Here is a 19,817-nt window from a genome sequence, read left to right on the forward strand (position 1 = left end):
GGTTACTAGCAGAGATAAAATCCTGCATATCATTAGCTGCTAACACATGCCAAAAGCAAACATGTGATCTGCATGTATTTGCTCACGTGAGGTGTCATGAATCACAATCCCAGTTTAAGCCCTCTGTCAGGCTTTTACTCATCTTTTCCTCACTTCATTGAGAGTACGTAGTCTTGAATCACGTCAAAGATTCCTTTTTTTTGTCTTGTCTTTAAGACAATTTTTGTATACCAATTTTTGTATATGTTAAGCTGTGTGTTAGCCTATTAAGATCTGCCCAGAAAGAACATGCTCAGAGAACATGTTTTAAACTACTAGTCTCCATTATACTGTTCATTTTCTCAAATAGCTTTGTTATATGGTGGCATTGTTGTGACTGGCTCAAAAAGCAGCCACTTTCTACTAAAAATGAAAAGAATACATAAATTTCTGTGTATGAATGAGGACAACAAGCACGGTGAATAGCTGTGTTTTCCACTTTTAAACACAAAGTTATGTATCCCACAGCTACCTGTGGGATATTGCTCCAGATTAAGTCATATTCATTTCAGTTCTCCTGACCCTGTTGGTCAGCCTGGTGTTTTCCATGTTTGAAGAGCTCACAGCAGGTTTCACCAGATGTTTCCAATTCTGAGACAAAAACCATTTCAGTCTTGCTTTACCCACAGAACTAGACTGGCTCTCTAGAAGAGGAGGACATGTTCATCACTGACCTGAGTTCTGCCCTGTAAGACTCATTCTGACAAAGTACAATGAAAACATTCATTAGTTTGGCAGAGAGGAAAAGGGTTGAAATCAATATTTTATTACAGTGCGTGTTTAAATCCCTCTAGTAATCCCTCTTCCTTTGCAGTTTGCTTTGCTGTTTAAAAAAAAAAATCATTAGTCATCTTTTTCCTGCGGCACTCCTCGGGGCAGACTGATTATAATACTGCCTTCCCTCTCTTTGTAAGCAAAACGCTCTGGAGGACACTTGGCACTGATGGTGCTCTTGAAGCACTGCTCTCCTCTCCTCTCAGAGACAGCTGTAGTGCACACAGTTCCTCAAAAAACCACAATCATGACCAATGAGTACCAGGATACATTTGTGATTTATTGACACAGCACTGTTAAGTTCATTTGAAATTCAAAATGCACATTTTTCCAGTGACTGTGGAGAGTGTCAACTGCCAGGGAGACCCCAGACACGGTTTTTCTCTTTTGAGGACTATTGTACTGCCTTCCAGTTAAAATCACTTTCCTTTTTTTTGCACATTACTAAGTACTTTCTGTACCTTCACAAAGAAATGCTAGGATAAGTGTGTTCCAAATACATATCTACATTATGGTATTAAAGCCTTTTTGAGATACATTTTCATGCTAAGACTTTATTTTTATCTCCTACAGTGTTACAGCCATGGAGCATTTGTGGCAGACTTCAAAATTTACTAAGACTTCAGTTTTTCATATTCTAGCTGCAACACTGCCATCAGACACAATTCACAGCAAACACTGAGGATCCCCTCTACACCAGCCAAAACATCTTACATAATAATGAAGTATTCTTATACAGAGTTTACATTACATTACCCTCAGATAGGGTTAGAACATACTGTTCCATATGAAAACATAGAGACAAGACTGCTTCCCTGAATGGAGAGCCTATGGGCTAAGAGAACAAGGAGTATACCATGGGGGAAGAGAAGGCAAGCATGGCAAGATAAAAACATTTGTAAGTGCATCTACACAAGTAACATTTATCATTAGAGTAATGCAATTGCCAACCAAATCCATCATCTCCTCAACTCCTTACGGCTATGATGGCAACAAATGGCTAAGGAGGTTGAAGAAGATGAGTGCAGCAGCTCCAAATGTTCGTGATGAAGGGTATTTATAGGACAGGAACACCACAGGAAGAAGAATGGAGCATTTACAGGAGATAAGGAATGAGTGGGCAAGGTTTACAGTGCTGACAGATATGAAGAGACAGATGATGCAATCAGATTTGCACATGAGGGAGGAACACAGTGGGCAAGTGCAGATAATAGGGAAAAAAATAATCTGGCTCAGTTGAGAACAAATGTTGATGAAGAAATTTTGAATGGATACTTCAGTCAAAATAAGAAATAGAATTAATTGTGTATGCTACTTGGAAGGACTCAAAGGGATGATCCTGCAGTGATCAAGTTGGTAGATAAAGGAGATATATTTCCTTTCTCACACAAATTCTTCTACCCCTTTGAGAAGCTGTCTTTTAGCATATAAATATATTTTACTGCTCCCAGCCTCAATTAAGATGCTCTTCTGCATTTTGTATTTTAAGTCACAGCACAATATCATGCACTCCAGGGTTTTTTGGGGTTTGGAGAGGGGTTTCTTAATTCTTTTAAGAGCTTTCATGACTCTATACTAACTTCACATGGAATGAACCAGCAGTCTAACACAACTTCATCTGCAATATGTTATCTTTAGCAGCACAGTGTTCTTTAACATATGGAATTAATGTTATGCAAAATTTGAAGAAGAAGGGATTGGTAATAATCTTGCTGCAATGGCTCTGAGAGCAGGAATGGGAAAATACTATGAATTAAATGACTGTGTCTTCTAGAACCATGTACTTTAAAATACCTTCCTGTTATTGGTTCATCATGACTTCACTAGATGACAAACCTATATTGATTTCTTAAATAAATGTGCATTTCTTTAAATCTCTACTAAATTCTGTATTCACTTAATTATCTGAATAGTAGGGTATCTCAGTATTATTTAACCTTTAAAACAACAGTGCATACACAATGGATATCTGCTTTTTGCCTCTAAGTATGCAGCAATATAGAGAAACTGCTACCCTTCATTTACATTCTAATGCCTTCTTGAATCACACATTTCTGTATCATGAAATGGGCAACTGCACAGTGCCACTGACTGCCAGTAATTATCACCTTCCTTTCTGCATTTCCTCTCTGCAGCTGAACCCAAAACACAGAAGATGCTAAATTACTCAACTAGTTCTCCAAAAGATGATCACAGGTCTATTTCCCAGATTCTCCAATAACTCCAGAGATCAAAGCAGCCTTCACCAACTCCAACCTTCACCCTGAATCTACTCTGAGAGGGTGCTAAGCATCATTTGAAGGACAAATTTGGCATGGAGAATTTCTAACTTTATGTGGCTTGCCAAATCATGCAGAAGAAAGGTTAAACAACTTTATGTATATCTTTAAAAAAACCCAGAAAATCAAAGGTCATACACCTAATGCTTTTCTAGAAAGAAATACCAGCTAATAAATTAAGATAAAACCTTTTTTTGTCTATTGATTGCTTTTCTTCTCATTCTTGAGCAGAAAGTCCTGTTTTAAGTCAAATTATGCTAATTAAATGCAATGATCTCATAGCATTATCACTGTCAAAAGCATTACCTGCTCCCTGAGAAGAGTTCCCAAAGACTTAAAATTTTAAGTCATCAACACATGGGCGAGTGTGTAATCATCAGGACAAACCAGTTCAAGGTCCTTGCTTTTCTACTTTCAAGACAATCAATTAAAACAAGTTCAATGAGAACAAATCTAGAAGTGAGGAAAAAAACCATAGAATGAAATGACTCAAACTGAGTCTCCAGTGCAGCTGACAGTGATATCAAAGTCGTAGGGACAACTGCAACCTTTATGTCAAAAAGTTTATGTAGATCCAATGGCTTTATGTTTGCATGTAGTCTGCACACAACTCTGAATCTCAGAAGGTCCTCCCTCTTCAATGAGGTTTTCACTGACCAGTGTATTTAATCTGTATCTCATCAAAAATAAAGAAGGTAAGTAACAAGGCAGAAATATAACTTCTGAAACCTAGTGGGAGGCTTCACAGGATAATGCTTTAATAATGGGACAGGGCTTCACAGGTTAATGCTTTAATATTTGTAGATCATCAATCAAAACATGGAAGGCCACATTTAAGGGAATTTATTTTCAAAGCAATACTTCTGTATTTATATATTTATATATATATACTGCAATTACCTAAAAATAAATTGACTATTGTATATTTAATCATTACAGCCAAAGAATACAGTAACATAGAAGAACTGTCATTCTCTTTGAATTAAATATCACAAGCAATCCCCATACTGGGTTTGTGCTTGAGGTATTTTTTCCTATGAAAAGGGCACATCTCAAAATTCAGAACTGCTGATACTGAGTGAGAAATGTCCAACAGGGCTTCAAGAGCCCTTAGCCCATAATTTCTTTCAACAAGAAAGCACAAGAAAGAATATAAAACCTACTAAGAGGGCAATTTTAGAGAATGTGAAGTATTTTTCTCGGTTGGAGAGCTGGCATATAGTGAGCTATCACAATGTTCAGTATTATTTACAGAAAACAATTACAGAGCTTACCATTATCTGAAAGATAAGTTACTACAGCAGGTTTAGACTTCTTCAAAATAAAATACAGGTATAGGAAGAAAAATGAAAAAAAAATACATAATTTTCAATGTTAGAACAAAAACCATATATACAACATGATAGCTTAATGTGTCTCTGCAACCCTGTGTACTGTGCTCTGGGATGACCCTGCTTGGCAGTTCCTGCACAAGTGCCTCTTCCTTATACCAGTGGCCTCTGTTCTGAAAGCTGACATCAATACCAGCAGGGAAATCTTGCAGATAAAAACTCTGAAGTACTGAGGTTCAAACCAAATTTCTTCCCTTGCAAGACAGACTAAAAATCAAATACTGCTCCAAATTTAAACACCATGAAAACATTTATAGGGATTTTTTCCCCCATTATTAGTCAGTTATTTTCTTACCAAAGCACTGGAAAAGCTTGTTCTCTCCTATGATGTATTAGGGCTTCAGGTTTATACCTATACAGTTCATGTAAAAATATTGCTATACAGAAGAACTAACATCTTCAGTCATCTCTAATGTAAGTATCAAGAGTAGGCAAAATAAGCAAATAACTTTTAAAACACATATAGTGAAAGAGAAATAAACACTTTGTCAATCCACATGAACCTGACAAACAATTCCACTTTGAAAATTCTGTAGTACACAGATCTATCACTTGAAGGCATAAAAATAAAAAACATTTGTTCTGTTTAAAACATCACAAGTGTTAAACCCACCCTCTTATTTTTGATCTCCTTTAGATCTTGCAATTAATTCCTGCTTTGATGGAGAACCTGACTGTACAAATATTCTGAGTGCCTAAGACAGTATTTAACTTCCATTTGGTAATTTAATAACTGTAAATGAGATGCACATAAACAAAGAATTTGTTTGGAGAGCCCCATCAGCTGATGTCTGAGATGGGAATGAAAGGTCCCCTTTGTCTACCTAAAAGATGTTTTTCCAAGTGACCTCTGGCACGTCACTTAAATTGAAAGGAGGAGCCTGAAGCTTTCATGAATCTGAGGTTATATTCCTAAGTGACCTTTGCTAAAGACTCTGAATTTACCTAGCGTAAGTTATTACAAAAAGCATTAGTTTGTTAAATTTAGAATATCAAATGTGCTATAAGTAACATCAAAAATTAACAACATGTCAAGTCCAGAATAAAATTAAATGTAGGTCTCATGCAAAACAAAATTGTCTGGTTTACTGATGTCTTTCAAATAATGATTCAAGAACACTTGATTTGAATACATCAAGTATTTTTAGCAAGTAGCTAAAAATCAGTACAAGACTGAGATTATAAATCTAATCATATTCATCTCCTTATATGGATTTATTAAATTACCAAAGGTCTTGGTTTCAGTTCATCACTAGCAGCAGCACAAGCATATAATGAAGCAAATTCAGACTGGCTCATGCTGGAATAATCCACATTGACTTAGCACATTAATTACTCATGTTTCAGCCTGCTATAAGCTACTGTAAGGTTTTCCTTTACAAGTCAGGGTTTTTTTCCTCCCATCAGTGTCTAAATAAGAAGCTAAGTATTCTAGTTGCTCTGGGTTTTTATCTCCATGAAAGTCTCTCCAAATATGAATAAATGCCCTAATGCCCAGCTTAAAACTTCATTTCCCCAAATCTGACCCAGAAACTTTATATGTCAATTGCTATGATTAATTTTTTTCAAAAAATTCCCAAGCAGCCACCTTAGTGATCTAATTTATTTAAAGTAAAATTAGCTTTCTCTCCCTGTTCTTCTGGTGTTAAAATTAAGCTGTGTCCCATTGCAGTTTTGGTGTTTTAACTGGATATAGGTAACTAGCACTTTGACTGCTCTTCTCACACAACTGAATACAAAGCCTTCCAACCACTTCTGCCCACTCCATACTTTTCACCTCAGCAAAAGTGCAAAACGCCACGTCTAAGGCAGTTACATCACCCTAATGGTATTCAAAAGCTAAGTTACACAGTATTAGCTTCACTCACACTAATGATTTCTTTATGCATTGTTAAATAATACCACACAACCTACAGAACAGCATAAAATTCCTAACTATGGCTTTCTGAAATTATAACACTGGTCCACCATAACATACATATTGCAGTCCTGAAACACCACACCTTCAAAGCCATATCCACACTCCTGGTCACTGCAGTTAAGATATGCAGGTAGATTCTGTAGTCTAAAGCAAAAAATCAAGTGTAGGAATACTTAATTCTTGCTTAAAATTCTAGTCTTAAAACCACAGCGATGAGATTTCCATAACCTTTGCTTTCTACAGGCATTCCACCAGAGCCTGGCAGTGAGTCACAAATGCAGTCACAAGTCACAAATCCCTGTTAGACACCAGTTCCAGGTCTGCAGAACACAAAAGCCATTTTCCAAAGCAGCACAGCTCCCTCTCCAGCACAAGGTAAGTCCATAGCAGGCCATGGAATAACAAGGTTATCTGAGAGGTTTTTTTTTCCTTAATGACAATTCTGATTAGTATATTCGGTGATTTTAGGAAAAATTTAGCCAACTACACAATTTAAGTAAGAAAGAAGTACCCTTTTCACCTTCCCTCCCACACTAATTTTCACATTTAGTAATATTTATTAAGATATATTTGGATTATATGTTCTAATTGTTAAATATTGAGATTTTGAGTATGTTAACTGCATAAATTCAAAAGGGTGGGTAGAAGTACTTGCAAAAATAACTAATCACAAATACATTGTCATAAACAAATTATATAATTAACAGAACCAGATTGCCCATGATTTAAACTTTTTTCCTCACCACTGTCTTACTCCACTCACTGCAAGCTTCTCCAATACCCTTCAAATAAACCTTCCTGGCACAGGACAGCAAAACTCTGACACCTGCCCAGGGCAGAGGTGTTCATCCAGCAATCCCTGCCCAGCAGGCAATTCCAATGCATTTTCATGGATTGTCTTTGAGACCCAGATTTCCTGATTTGGTTTTAAGACTAGTCCAGAAAAAGTTGTTGCTTGCAAAGCCTGTTAGATCCCTGGAAGATTTTGAAACTCTCAACTTCCCTGGAATAGAACCTGTACTTAGAAGTTACAAAAATATGTATTCTAGCATTCACTACCATTTCCAGTTTAGAACTGATTTATATGCACATGAAGGGATTTCTTAACATGCAAAGCTCATCTTAGCCCCTCAACATCCTAACATGGAGATTAGTTACATTAGCTGATGCACTTTAAAGCAAATTAAATAATATTTTAAACCTACCACAGCATGAAGAAGTGAAACCCCCTTTTACCTCACAGACTATTTTAGACAAAAGCATAAGCCAGTGCCCTCTTGGCTCTTAAATCCACCAAAGCAAAATGTGATTTTTACACTGCAGAATAAAAAGAAAGGTTTTGTTCAAAGAAAACCTCACTGTAGAAGAGGACAGCACTCACAGAAAATCTGAACAGAACAGGTGGGACCTTTCACCCATCTCAAAGCAGCACACTAAGTTGCTCATTCTTCAAGTGAAAAAAATCAGGCTGTGTAGGATATCACAGTAGTTACAAGGACAGTTGCATTTTTACTATATAGACCCCATGCTTCTAGCAACAACTACAAAATATCTAATTCTAAGAAACACTCCAAGTTGTGCATTTTTGACTGATTTTATCAGTCACACAATACAAAGGGAAGTAGGAAAGAAGTCAACCCAAGCATGCAGATGACTGATGGCCAGTATTCTGCTTGCTACCACAGAACTGCCAAACCTTTGTGAGAGAATCAAGAAAAAAAAAATTAAAAAAATTAAATGCACTAAAGGGTACTAAAAGATGCAGCTTTTTTTTTTGTCTGTCGTTGTGGAACTGATTTCCTTTTACTATTTATATTTGTGTTTTTGTTCAAATTGCTCATAAGCACACATAACCAGCAGCTTATCCAGCTAAAACTTCAATTGTGTCATGTAAATAGGACTGCTAAAGAGCTGTATAAATGATATGTCAAACTTCATTCATGTTTGACAGAGCAGACACCTTTCATTGCAGGAGAAATTAAGTAAAAGTCAACATGTACCTTTTTAAAAGGGAATTACTTGGACACAAATGAAAACAAAGCTTAATAGAATAGGAACACAATAGATTCTATAGCATATAACTTGGTTATCTTTCCAGACAAGATCTTGGGCCTAGGCTACTTGGACAATTTGCTTGAGACAACATAAACATATAGGAGAAAACTCAATACCATAGAAACATTACTTTAGTTTGTATTCAGGATTTAACTAAATGAGCCCTGTAGCCAAACTGCATTGCATTTGCTCTTCTTTTACAAAGTAAAAAACAAGTAAGGAAAATAATTCTACTACACACAAATAAATGTTTTTGTATTGGAGCTATCAAAACAGATCCATACTTTGCTGAATGCATTTCTCAAAAGCACGCAGTACTGAATAGGAATGAAAATCCACAAGGGGAGCAGATGGATTCAGATGATTTTAGAGCAAAAACTACTGTCATCTTCCAAAATTTTTCAGACCACCACCAAAACTCATTGTCAACTTTGTATTTATTGTAGTTCTGCAAAGTCACAGCAAACCATTTTTCCCTGCCTGTCACATCACAATTAATGAGCCACTGAAAAACAGACGAACCAGAAAGACTTTTTATTTCAGGGTCTACAAACACACACATACTGGCAGCAGCTCCTGAGCACAAATCATAAGGTACAGGAAGAATCAGTGAACTTTACACACTTTACACATTTCTGGTGATTTTAAAGAAACAACAGATCAATTAGCTTGGGTGCTGAGTGTTCAGCCTGTGCTGCTTTCAAGGATCTCCTCCCTCCCAGGAGCCACGTCTCCCTCACTGCAGGAGCAGCCTGCAGTCCCTGATCCTGGAGCTGTATTGCTGTTAGACACAAAACCAGCATCACTGGGAGGCAAAAACCAAGGGCACACCTACACAATTTACTCTGTCTTCAAGAAGCAGAAGGGAAAATAACAAAACTGCTATTTGCACAGGGAAAAAAGCATTAAAGCATGCACAATCTATAAACTTCAAACTGGAAAACATGGCAAAAAAAAATTAAAATTGCCTTAAATGAAGGGAATTAAAGCTAGCATTTGCAGCATGCAAGGCAGACAAAACAACAGGCATCCCACAAAGCATCCCCCTTTTTGATGGGTCTTAGACGAAAGCACAAGGTTGTCTACAGAGCATCAGTTCTGACAGGATATTTTCTGAGGCAGGTCATTCCAGCAGTCCACCTGTTGGCTTTTGCTATGTTTTTTGGTATTTTAACTTATTTGAGGATTCTTGTTTCCAAAGGAAAAAAAGCTCTCCCAGACATAAATGTGATCAGGGACCTGCTTAGTGATTTACCCAGCTGAAATCAGTCAAAGACAATCCAGCTTTTACAAGAACAAAGGCACTCAGTACTCACTCTTAATAGGATTCATCAGTAGAAAAAAAAGATTCAAATTAAGTACAATTGAAGTATCAGGAAAAAAATCCACAACAAAGAAAAAGCCTGGTGGCACTGAAGTGCAAGGAATGTTCAGGTTGTGTCATGGCTGTCCTTGTCCCTGTAGAACCAGGAGCTGCCTGAAGAGGCAAGGGAGCAACACTAAGGTGGAAAATCACAGAAAAGTATTAGAAAACTGTTAAAGGGACACACCCATTTGAAAAGACTCAGATATGGTAAGCCTGTGGTAACACAGACACCAGACCATCACAGAAAGCAAAGCACTCAGAACAAGAATGCCAGGAGAGCATGGGCACATTGGGCAAAGTACACGCCACACCTGGAAGAAAAACTGTTAAGCAGCAATGACATAACATCACTTTGGATAAAATAAACCCCGAGAAAAAGGACAGCTAAGAGAATTACAAGTGTTTCTTCATGGTAGAAGAAATACCACCAGGATTTAAGATTGACACAATCACAGAAAATACACTCTTTTCTATATAACATAGGCAGGTTTCTACCTTGCATTAACACAGGCCACCTCAAACATAACCAGGATACTTCTCCTACAGAAACATGTAACAATGAATACCAGGAAGAGGAAAAACAGCAAGAAAGCATTAGATTCTGGATCAGTCTAAAAACCTTTAACTGCATTTGCCAAGTCATTTTGTCTGCTAAGTGAATTTCAGCATTTACATTCCCTGCTCAGTTATCCCAGATACAATATCAATGTGGCTTTACTGATCCCTATGCCTCACACAGCCCATAACCATGAAGCACTTTCACACAGCCTCTAACAGCGTAGTGCATAAATTATAAATTATTAAACTTAATAAAAACCTTAATAGCAGCAGACTTTACAGGCATAGGTCTTACCACAATACAAAGTTTTGAAAATATTTTCCTTTTATCCCAGTAGTGTTTAAATGTCTACTGTAAGAGAGTAAGATTAAACCACCTACTCTTAAAGGCAGTGCATGCAGAGAACCACCTTAAAGCAACAATACCACCATGTACAGTGTACTTACTTACCTGAAAAAAAAAATGGAAAAGAAACTGAAGTAAAAAAACTTAAGCAAACAAAAAATAAAAATCCTTAATGGCACAATCCTTAATTGCCTAGACCTCATATAGCAACTTATGAGAATGCTACCACTGACTTTAGGAAGCACCACTCACAACTCTGAACAAGCAGTCCAGTCTGATCTGTGACAGAGGTTACTGGGCACAAAGACCATCAAATCAAGAATTTTCAATACCACTTGAAAAGCAGCACTTCTAGGGAATGCTTGTGCTGTATCAACCACACCACAAACAGATCAGGAGAAATTCCATGACATAAGGACTTGAAAAGCATAGTCACTGCAAAACCCTAATAAACAGCAGATTAACAGAACAAAGGCAAAATATAAATCCCTCCAAGATAAATTAGTTCCTCTACTGAGTGTCTGATAAAATGATTGTAAGTCCTAACAAAATAAAGACTAAGTATTAAAGCAATAGACAGCACCACCTCCTTAAAACTACCCAAGGGCCACAGCAGGGTTGCTGACATCCCATTACTGACAGAACAAAGCACTAGAACCCTTTTTGGGGTTTTTTTACTCCAAAAAGGTAAAGCACCCAGAAAGAAAGCCTAACAAGAGCACAGCATACTACACAGATGTTTCAAAACTGAATGTGGAGTGGTACAGGCAGGATGGAGCAGGCAGAGAGGAGCTCCAGTAAAACCACACTGAAGCAGAAATGTCACTGTTACCACATGCCAGCAATTTCATTATATGAATTCCCAAAGTAATAACCCAAACAGGAGCTTGAACAGTTCCTCCAGCAGGAACACCAGCAAAAGTATCTTCAATAAACATGCTGAAGAAAGATATACATATCTAAATAAAAGGACCAGAGCCCTCTGATAAGACAAGCCCTGTGACATGGGATATGGTTTCTGTGTGGCTTAGCTGTGCAAGTCTCTTCAGTTTTCTCTCTCACATACAAACCCAGCCTGTGTGCTGCACAGTGGCATTCACACCAAAGAAGATATAATCAGCACATCCATTAATAAGTGTCTGCTTGTAACAGACAATTAAATATTTCATTGTTTCACCCACAGCCATAAGTAAATTCATATTGATTTTAAATTAAGTAGTTTGAAATATTTCATGTTCACACCATTAAGGATTTGTTTCTCAAGTAACGTTGATACAACCTAACTTGGAGGTTAAAACAAGTTTCATCAAGAAATAGCATGATAATAGTTCACCTTTGCAAATGTCTAACAAATATTGCAGAAATACAAAAAAGAGAAAACCACATTTCCTCTCTATCCAAGCAAATACACCCAGCTGTCCTCAGTCACCAATCACCCACACCAAGTGCTTTGGAAGAACACTTCCTCTCTACATCAAGAAAATCTTGCATACAACAAGTTGTAATGTTTTCATTTTAATCAAACCTACTCCTTAGTGCCCCATTTTAGATGACAACTTGAACTGCATGTATTGGAAATTTTTTAATTGATATTGCCACCTAGCGGCTTGTTTCAACAATATTAAATAATCATAAAAGCCAGCAGGAGAACATCAACATCTACAGTAATTTTCCCAAGACCCATCAAATATGGTTTTTCACCAGTATAGAAAAATCTAATTCTGCTTTCCACTCAAAACAAGGAAATGCCCAACGACTACATACAGAATTAAACCTAAGGTAGTACATATTCCCCCAAATAAAATTATTTCTATGGCCAGAATAAAACAGCATCATAAAATCATTTGGTTTATGTTATACAATAATGCAATATTGAAAAACTCTCCAAGCACATAATTCCAGAGGAGAAATACCACTACGAAAAATCTATGTATAAAGTTTAATTTTTTCACTTTCTTGAACACCAAACAGAGAAGAGGAACATATTTGCCATCTCTCTGGTCCTCAGTTTAATGTAGGTCTGCTGCTGTGTTTCATGTCAAGATTATTTGAATACCCTAAATACAGACATTAAAATGCAGAACAAGTCCTAATATAAGGGAAAAAAATTTTCAAAACAATTCTGGTGGCAAGTGTATCTTAATTATATGAGAAAAGCAAAACTAGACAAAAAGTTCTTAGTATGTATGCAGCTTTTCCACTGCTATTTCATATAATAATAAAATTGCTTAGGTTGGAAAACATCTTTAAGATCACCAACTGGAACCATTGACTTACCATCACCATGTTGACCCTAAACCATGTCCCTAAGTGCCACACCCACATGCCTTTTGAACACTTCCACAGGTGGTGATTCCATCACTTCACTGGGATGCCATTCCTTTGGTAATCTGACCACCTCTTCAGTGAAGGAACTTCTCCTGGTACCCGATCCAAGTCTCCCCTGGTGCAACCTGAGGCCATTTCCTCTGGTCCTGTCACCTGTTCCCTGGCCACAGCCTCCTGTCAGGCAGCTGTGGAGAGTGATAAGGTCACACCCCCGAGCCCCCTTTTCCCCAGGCTGGACACCCCCAGCTCCCTCAGCTGCTCCCCATCAGACTTGTGCTCCAGACCCTTCCCCAGCTCTGTTGCCCTTCTCTGGACTCTCTCCAGCCCCTCAATGACCTTCTTGCAGTGAGGGGCCCAAAACTGAACTCAGGATTTGAGGTGTGTCCTCACCAGTGCTGAGTACAGGGGGACAATCCCTGCCCTGGTCCTGTGGCCACACTGCTGATCATGCAAGCCAGGATGCCATTGGCCTTCTTGGCCAGCCTCAGCCAGGCACACACAGGCTCCCTGTGATCCACACCAACACACAGAGTAAACAGAGTCCTACAGCTACAGATAACCCTGCTGCTTGTTCACACTACAGCCATCTTCAGTATCTCATGGAAGCATTGGTCTTTATCATGTAGCATTAGTAAAAACTGATTGACAAGACAGTAATTTTCATACTTTCTGCTTCTACGTGCCTATTTCTAATGGACAAAAATACATTCTTTTTACCTCGCTGCTTCAAAAACCTCAATAGTTTTCATGTGTCTCTGCATCCAATGTTTGTTCACATCATGAGGTTCAACAAGACCAATGCCAGGTCCTACAGTTTGGTCACAACAACCCCAGGCAGCTCTACAGGCTTGGGGCAGAGTGGCTGGAAAGCAGCCCAGTGGAATAGGACCTGAGGGTGCTGGTGGACAGTGGCTGAACATGAACCAGTGCAAGCTCAGGTGGCCAAGAAGGCAATGGTATTATTATAGCACAGCCCACAAATATATATATTTACATACACATAGAGAGAGAGGCTGGTTATTACTCCACATTTTTTATATATTTCATATAAAAACAATACTGATGTCATAATCAGGAAAGAAAAAGAAATTATTTTCCTTAACCTTGAGGAGATGTATAGACCAGGTCTTTTGCTTATAATATCATCCTCTAAAATACCTGAAAGATCTCTCCATTATTTGCTGCCATGTTTCTGATCTAGTTCAGAACACTAAGTATTTCTATAATGAAGCTAATACATTGAAAATGCATTCAAGCCCTTTCAACTATATTTAGCTAAAATGTTTATCCAGTGTTTAGTCAATTCAGTGCTACATAACTCTCTCCTCTTATATCTCAAAGCCCTTAGAGTTTCTTTCATGACTGCAGGTACAAAGGTTCTATTGCGAGAAGAAAGAAGAGCTTTCTAATGAGGTGCTGAGTAACTACATGTTAAATGTAAAGAAAACCAAAAGCTACCCTGCAAACACCAATATTTAAAGACAGTACTTCAACAAGACACAACCTTCACAGGTCTTTCCAAAGCATATTTGCAAATGAGAACTTTCCCACTACCCAGATTTTCCCACTAGCTATTACTGCAGTTCCCAGCAAGGAAATAATTTAGCATAAAAATAAAACAGTTTAAGACTATATAGACTTTCTGTAAAAACAAAGCAGATTGTATTGGAATCTTAAAGCTAACCCTCTTACAATTTTTCAAATGTACAGGAAGAACCCCTTCCTCTGGCAGCATCCAGGTGACCTGAACAGAGAACAGTGATTGCTGCTCACCAGGGATCACACTAAGCAAGGCCATGGAGCCAATAAAAATACTGCTGCCATTGTTTGTAATGAGCCACAGGTTCTGTGTTAAGGTGAGCCTTGGGACTTTCCACATTCTGACTGAAGATTTGACCTGCCTGGAGATTTGTTTCATCATTGAACAGCAATAACCCACAGATCAAAGGACTATTACCTACTTTTTCAGCTATTGCTTCACTTGTACAGGTGCGCAGCGTAGCACCCATTGTTATACATGTATCTGGAACTAATGTAGCAATAATAATTATTCTGTGTAAATAACTATTTAAGATGCTGAAATAAAATGCAGTATAAAGGTTTCAATATATGGAACCACTGCAGAGGACTAGAATGTGATAGGATGATACAGAGACTTGGGGCTACAAACACCTCAGCAGTGTTCAGCTGCTGGCTGCACAACTGCAGCCTGGGAGCTGGGCAAAACCACACACAGAGGCAACAAAGAACAAGCATCAAACTGTTGTGAAATACACCATTATATAGTAAATCTGGATGGCTTGACATTGATTGTAACATGGATTTACAAGGCAGCACAGAAATAACCTGCAGAACCACATAAAAATTATTCAAATGGATTTCAGAATAAGGAGTAAAGAGCTACCAACGTCAAGCTCATAGACCTCCCAGCAGGACCAGGAGGCTGATGACTGGCAATATCCCTCCTTTCTCCAGCTGAAACCATCCATCCCAGAAGGGTAGGCATGGCACCAGGGAAAGAGCAGGTACTACAAAGTTTGGGTACATATCATTTTGTCTCTAAGCAACTGGAAACAAATACTGATATCACTGTAACTCAACTATCAGTATTTATTTGGTTGGACCTTTAAGACTTTCTAGCAACATCTCTGACACCTTGGTGCAACAAAGCAGTGAGGAGAGACTCCAAGATTTGGAAGGGTAGATTCAGATGGATCCATTAGTAGCTATTTAACCTGCAGAGAAATACATCTCCAAGCTGCATTAACAGAATACCTCAGCAGCTGGTGGGTGCAGATCATGCTGCAAACATGGGAGACAAGCAGTGAAGAACTTCAGGCTGAGAAAGCACACAGCTGGAATACTCATTAGATTCCCTTCTTCCCAGCCTCCATAAAGAAGAGTGAGTTCAGAATTAATTTATCATCCTGTAAATAAGACAATATGTTACTCAGAGGGACATATTTTCCCCATCAGTGAAACCCTACTGTACATCAGTCTTTCCATCTTCTGCTGAAATAACAGTCCCCTTACTCTGGTTCTGCCCAGCCTTCTATTTCCTTTCTCCAAGCACCCCCCTTTATATTTCTATGTAACTGCTAAGATAAGGCACTGTCACTATACACTCACTGACTCTTCATTCTGATATTCTAGGTATATTCTATTTACTGACAGCAAATATGGCCTGCTTTCCACTGCTGGTGGTAAAAGCCAAAATTAAATTTTATCCTGTGAAATGGGGTAAATATGCATTTAGTTCTTGATTAGGTTTTATTTCCATGTGATCTATAATAACTCAGTTTGAATGAAACCAGATCATCTTAAAAACAAGACAGCTTACTCCATTTTATTTCATTTGTTTATAATTGCCATACATTGATGTGAACACCACAAGAAGCAAACCCAAAAAGAAAGGTGATAATACTGGCAAAGAAGTGAGAAGAGACCAATTTTTCTACTTTGTGGTTTTCATCCTTTCCTGGTACACTAAGATTACACACTTCATCCCTGCTATGAGACTAAAGGGACTTTATCTACGGAGTTTAAATTATATTTAAAGACTCCCAAATTAAGTTTTCTATGTAAAGGCAATAGTTTATGTAGCACACATAACTATTACTTATTACCGATACCAATGCAAATCAAATATGAAATATGAAGTATAACATATTTTCTCAAAAATAAAATATTGGCAGAATTGACACAAACTGTGGAGAAAAAAATCAATTAAGGTTACAAGCAACAAAAAGCAATAAAATATTTTGCTTAGTTCTGCAGTATTATTTTAAAGCAGCTCCTTTATTACCAATGTAAATTTCATGGCACCAACATTGAAATATCACTACAGATCAAAATCTGAGAAAAAGTTTGAAAAGCAGGCTCTGAGAATTAAGATTCTTCTTGCTGGATATTGCTCTTTTGCAGCAATCATTGCTAAGTCAAACATGCCAGCATCTGGTGCACCAAAGCTCAGAGTTTAACACGGGAATTTAAACCATGCACAGTTTCAATTCAACTTCATACCCCGGGCTGCGAACTGTAATTAGGAAAAAGCTGGCACATATTCAGTTCCATTGCCCTTGCATATTAACATCACTGTGTCTTAAAAACATTCTGAATAAACCAACAGGACAAGCATGTTCTCTGCAATTTGCCCATCAGGTCCTGATGCTAAGATACAGCTCACAGAGGTCCCATGAGGACTGGTTTGCTTTTTTAAGTTTTTGCTAACTCTTACATTATTTTCATTATTTTTGCCATAATTAAATATCTACTGTATAGATTTAAGAGAGACACTGTCAATATATATATATATAATGCCACTTTCTGATTTAAAATCTCAGTCAAATTCTTCTACTTAAATGCATGTCTTCCATAAAAATTCCCACTTATTGAAGAAATCAGATGAAGTGATTTTTAGCAATCTGTGCATCTCACAAATGAATGGAAAAGATAATTATTTGCTGACACTTAACTTTCTGGTGTTAAAGCCATCATAAAAGGACCTTCTTTTACAGTTTCATAGTTTTATTTTTAAAGTGGCTTTACTACTTGACATACTAATCTAAAATGTTGATTGTTTTAAAGTGGGAAAGGAGCATAACAATGCAAATATGTCAAATAGTTTGATTCAGATTGATTCAGCACAATTAGAAGAGTGATTTATTCCTTTTTACATGTATAGCCTCGAGTTATCATGTTCCTTTTTCATCATTTGCAAAGGCAGAATATCAGACAAATCCACTACGAAAGGCCTACAATTTTAACTATAAAATTAATTCCACTCACCAGACACTGATACATACAGTGATCCCACACACTGACATATAGAAAAAACTATAATGAAAACAGAAAAACTTTAAAAATAAATCTGTGGTTTTGCTTCAATATGTGTATTCAGCTGTAGTTTATTTTAATGTTCCTTTTAGTTGCAGCTATTAAAAATTCTCTGTTTACACGGGCAGGGCAAAGCACAAGCCAAGGATTAAGACAAGCAGCTTCTGCAGAGAAGGTACAAGTGGAAGAGAAGGGAGTCTGATCTACTTAAACTTTATCTCAAGTTTTCATAATGCTACAATTAGGACAAGATATGGCACCGTGTGAGACACAAGCTACTGAGAGTCACTCTGGAAACACAAAATTAGAACAAAATTATCATTTTTAAAGAGTAACATCTTTATTACCAAGACAAATATTCTCATTACACAAAACTCATTTTCTTGTTTCAGAAATAAACACTAGAGAATACAAATATGCTACTTTTCAATTATAAGAACAGGATAAATAATTTTATTTCCTGTACCATGTTTCTTATAGTCAAACTTTGTTGCACCATTTTTAGATAAACTGATAAATTCTCAGTAACACTTGCTTTAGACAAATGAAGAAAAATTGGTATTGTCTAATGGAATAAATCATCTCAACCTTATTTTTAAATGCTGGATTTACTAAACAGCTTGGATTAGCAGTGAGAATGCAACGCTTAAAAGTAACTGATCCATACTAAACACCAAAGCAGTCATGTAACAGGTATCTGGTGATCTAAAATACAGTGGTAGCCTCAGAATATCTCACATTTTAAGTCCACTTGAGATTTACACACTGAGTTTTCACATCCTGCTTCTCCAAGAGCCTTGACTGGCTGGTGTGCCCAAATCATGTCTGCCCACAGCAGCATTGCTGAGGTCATCACAAAGCTCCCAAGTCCCAGCACTGCTCATCCCTGATTAAAGAGTGGCTCCATGAAATGCACAGTGTGGAAGCAATTACCAAAAATCTCTGTGCGTCATCTTCTCAACACTGTTGACACAATCCAACTCACAAGTTACTATATAGAAAACATTTCTGGGAAACAAAAAAAATAAACACTAAAATCTCTAATTAAAAAGGGAGGCAATGCTCTAAGAGTATTTGATTGGAATGTGATTAGATGTTTAGGGACCAGCATAATGGACTTGGACATCAACATGTGCTGAGACACTGTGTTACTAATATACAAAATAGGTCATCCCAAGCAATAGACTACCTTAAAAAAAAGTCAAATGCTTTTTCAGATACTATTTTCCATTACCATGATTTTTATTCTTTTGAACCAGAACTCGTAATAGTATCATGAAGCTCCTGGTTGTATCCAGGCTTCCCTGACACTTTGCAACATTCACCAGGGAATAAATCCTGGCAAAAGGGATCTGTCATAATGTGCCTTCTGACACCAGGAAAGGGAACTTGAAAGAAAGCTTAAGCCTCTGATCTCCTCAGGGCTCCCTCTTTCATAAAAGTGCTGAATTGTGACTGCTGCACTAAAAAGAAAAATCATTTAATGACCCATACAGCCTCATTCCAAGCCAGTCACCAGGTGTTTGTTCTGTCACTCAGAGTTACCTGCAGCAGCCAAGCAGCATGCTGATACCTGTGTGTTAGTGAAACTTGATAGCAACGCTTCCCTTTCAATCACTCGCCTTCCAACTCCATCAGCCTGCTGCTTTTGATTATGCTGCAGAAGGGCTGTGAAGCTACTGGCCATCCCTTGCACACCAAAGCATAGCATGGCCTATAATCTTATGATTGACACTTGCACATGCCATGTTGAAATAAGCTTGAAACTCCTTAGGCATCCTGACTCTACTTCACAGGTGAGTGAACTGCTGAGCTATTACATAAGCATGAGAACTGAAACCTTTAAATAAAGCTACTTGTTCACAGCAACTGAGGAAATATTCTGAATTCCTGGATTTACAACTTTAATGCAATCCCAGGCTCA

General features: G+C 37.6%; 1 protein-coding gene across 3 annotated transcripts in view; it reads right to left on the bottom strand.

Moving 5' to 3' along the window:
* SRPK2 (SRSF protein kinase 2) overlaps positions 1-19,817 on the bottom strand; it is a 127,391-nt gene that overhangs the window by 100,704 nt on the left and 6,870 nt on the right. The gene's annotated exons all lie outside the window — the stretch shown is intronic.

Source organism: Passer domesticus, chromosome 5 (genome assembly GCF_036417665.1).
Source record: "Passer domesticus isolate bPasDom1 chromosome 5, bPasDom1.hap1, whole genome shotgun sequence".
NCBI lineage: Eukaryota > Metazoa > Chordata > Aves > Passeriformes > Passeridae > Passer > Passer domesticus.